The sequence below is a fragment of the Cryptomeria japonica genome, chromosome 4 (assembly GCF_030272615.1).
Source record: "Cryptomeria japonica chromosome 4, Sugi_1.0, whole genome shotgun sequence".
Lineage (NCBI taxonomy): Eukaryota > Viridiplantae > Streptophyta > Pinopsida > Cupressales > Cupressaceae > Cryptomeria > Cryptomeria japonica.
Window position 1 is genome coordinate 555,896,464 of NC_081408.1, and position 3,144 is coordinate 555,899,607.

General features: G+C 36.6%; 1 pseudogene; it reads right to left on the reverse strand.

Moving 5' to 3' along the window:
• Positions 1-682: 682 nt before the first annotated feature.
• On the reverse strand, positions 683-2,338 carry LOC131874773 (uncharacterized; annotated as a pseudogene).
• Positions 2,339-3,144: the final 806 nt, after the last annotated feature.

The window sequence follows — 3,144 nt, forward strand, 5'->3', positions numbered from 1 at the left end:
CAATGTGACCATGCAGCCTACAATGTTTCTTCATTGTTTTGATTAGAAGTCTTCTAGTCTTTAACTCCTTACAAATTTTGCATGGACAATTACATTTTCCATCACCTTTTCTTTTCAAGTTAGACCACAATCTAGCAATTGTCTCCTTATTTTGTTGTTCGTTGATATTGTCTAACGTGGTCTTTCTTCACAAACAAGAAAATAGAAATTATCATCATTGAACAAAGCATCTTATTGAATTTAAATTTCTAGTTTGCATATGGTACATCACACAACATGGAAAACAAGAAATACTCAATAAATAACAGGATTGATTGATGGCATGGGTATCACAATCTGCACTTGGCCTTCAATATTTTCTCCTCCTAACACTGTTTATCCATTACCTATCAAGTACAGAACTCTAAAACCCGTGGCTATTAAAATACATAAGACAACATTGTAGCATCTTATAATCATCTGTTATAAAACTAAAGCACTTGGGAGTGATTCTTTTGTTTGTCACAGTCCAGGAAAACGATGTCTACTGGAGCCTTGAATAACTGACTAGAAAGATTTTTAATTCCTTTTCTTTTTCCTTCTGATTTTTTCTATCACTTCCATCCTCCGAGTCAGATGCCCTCACCCTTTTCTTTCTTCTTGTTTTTTCATACTCATTGTCATGCTTTGAATTATTTTTCTTTCTTGATGACTCCTTACTGCTCTCACTGTCAGTTTCACTCTCAGAACCTGAGTCTGATGTATTAGAATCTGATGAACCTAATGAACTAGAAGAATTGTCATTAGAGGTAGATTCATCTGACTCAGGAATAGACTTTTGTTGTTGCATTACAAGCCTTGGCATATTCTTCAAATACTCATGTAAACTCTCAATGATACCACCAAGACCAATAGAAGTAAAGAAATTGATAGCAAACCATGAATTTTTGGGATTGTCCTTTGGAGAAATTGAATCAAAAGACTCTTGCATTGTTGGATCGTTCAACCTTTCATTAAGCAACAATATGCCAAGCTGCTCTACCAGCTCCTGCAAGAGAATCTTTATAAAAATACGGGAAGAGGAAGTAGTATCTTCCTCTGTCTCACGTATATAAGCAAGACAATGCCATGGAAGAGCATTTGTGCCAAGTAAGTGGGCAAAAAACTTTGCAACATTATGCAGTTTATTTGTTTCCAGTCTGTGTATCATAGAATACTGTTGTACAAAACACTTATCAAAAAATTCCTCATAAATTTTATTGATCATACAAAATATTTGCCCAAGAAGACCATAATAACGAAGGTATGTTCTCTCTTGACTAGGTTCAAGCTTGATCTTTAGTAGCTTATGACCAGCTTCCTCAAAATCAACACTTGACATGATTGTCAAATAAATTATACGTCTTAAATTGACCAAGTTTCTCTCTGTCTCATCCTGTATTCTCAGTGCTTCCTCACCTTCCTCTTCATCATCATCATCATCATCATCATCTGAATCATCACCTGAATCATTCTCCCCTTTTGCTTCATCTGAAGAAGCATCTCCAAGGATATCTTTCTTCAATTTTTCATAGGTTGCCTCATGCTCTAAGAAATCAGGATCTGGCTTGAAAACATCCAAACTAGCTTCTTGATCAAGTTCATCTTCTAGGAAAACTTCATGTGTTAATTGGTCTGGCCGCACAACTGGATGACCCTCGAACTTAGCTTTGCGAAATGCAAAAAGGGCTTCGATTAAAAACTGTACTCGTTTTTCAATTTCCCCCTCATGGAGAATACCTCTAAATCTTTCAAAAATCCCATAGAGACCTTTGGGTGAAAGTTCTTGCAACAAAGAACCACATTCTTTCACAAACCCAACAATAACCTCTACACTGTCATCTGTAGGGTTCTCTAGTAAAAGGGTGAGAAGTTCCAAGGCAATGATCTCATGTGCAACTTGTTGATTCACTAAATAAGCTATGAATTTGGCTGCTGCTATCAACATGTGCTTGTCATTGCATTTGTATGCCCTCTTAAGTTACAAAATAATTCTTCGCAAAAGCAGATTGCCAACTTCAGGAAATTTTGTATTTACCACAACAACCAACACAGCAAAAACATCTGTAAATCTAGGGGATGCCATTTGGGATTTCATACAAGACCTACAAAATAGATCCCTCCCACAGATGAGATTCTCTGCAAACAACTCTGGAATGATGTTCTTGATGTTAGATGCATTTACCTTGTTTACTAACCCATTGATACTCTTCTGAAGGGCATCCCATGTCATGCGCTGGTATTCCACACGGCTCTTGTCTTCCACATCTTTCATCATTTGAGCCAGCTTAAATGGGGGAATGTAAACACCCCTGCTTCTTCCAACACCCTTCTCAACTCCTCTTACAACACCTTCGCCATTCCCATTCTGAGATGGAGCAGACACAACACTAGAAGTTTTCACTTCCACTGCCTCTTTGTCCCTCTTGTTTCCAGAAGCCCCTTTACCACTTAATTCGTTCTTATTATTGTACATATATGCATCAGGAAGCATGAGTTTTTGCATATAAGCTCGCCCAAATATTTTATAGTTATTTTTCATCAAGATTCCCTCAGAAGCTGGCAGATCCTGCTTCCATACTTTAATTTTGTTTTCTCAAAGGACAATCCTAAAAATCCATGCATTGCAAACAACTTTTTATACCTTTGTTGGTTGTGGTGGCATCACAGAGAGTTTACATCAATAAATGAAGAACACGCCAATGCTTTTAATGCAATAGTAGAAGTCTATCTCTTATTCAATATCTCTAGTGAAACCCCCATGATCTTTTGTTGGAGTAGAATTTGTTATATTCTAGAAAGGGTCTTGTCCTTTGTTGATGGGATATTCATCTACCTCAAGAAATAACTGTTCTTTTCTCCAACAAGAAGTGGAACTAAATGAAGATCTAGCACCATGAAATGAATCCTCAAAAGGATTACTATAGTTAGTTTTGGTAGATAATGATCTGGGTAAAATACTAATGTGGCTTTAGGAAACATTATGTACTAGCTTAGCATACTCTAACAACTTTGGTGTGACATGCTACATCCAATTAAGTCTCCATCGGTATCTCTATTGTGTTTATGGATTGGGATTCAATGTACTCTTTTTATACATAGATTTTACTTTCAACTGAGGAGGTT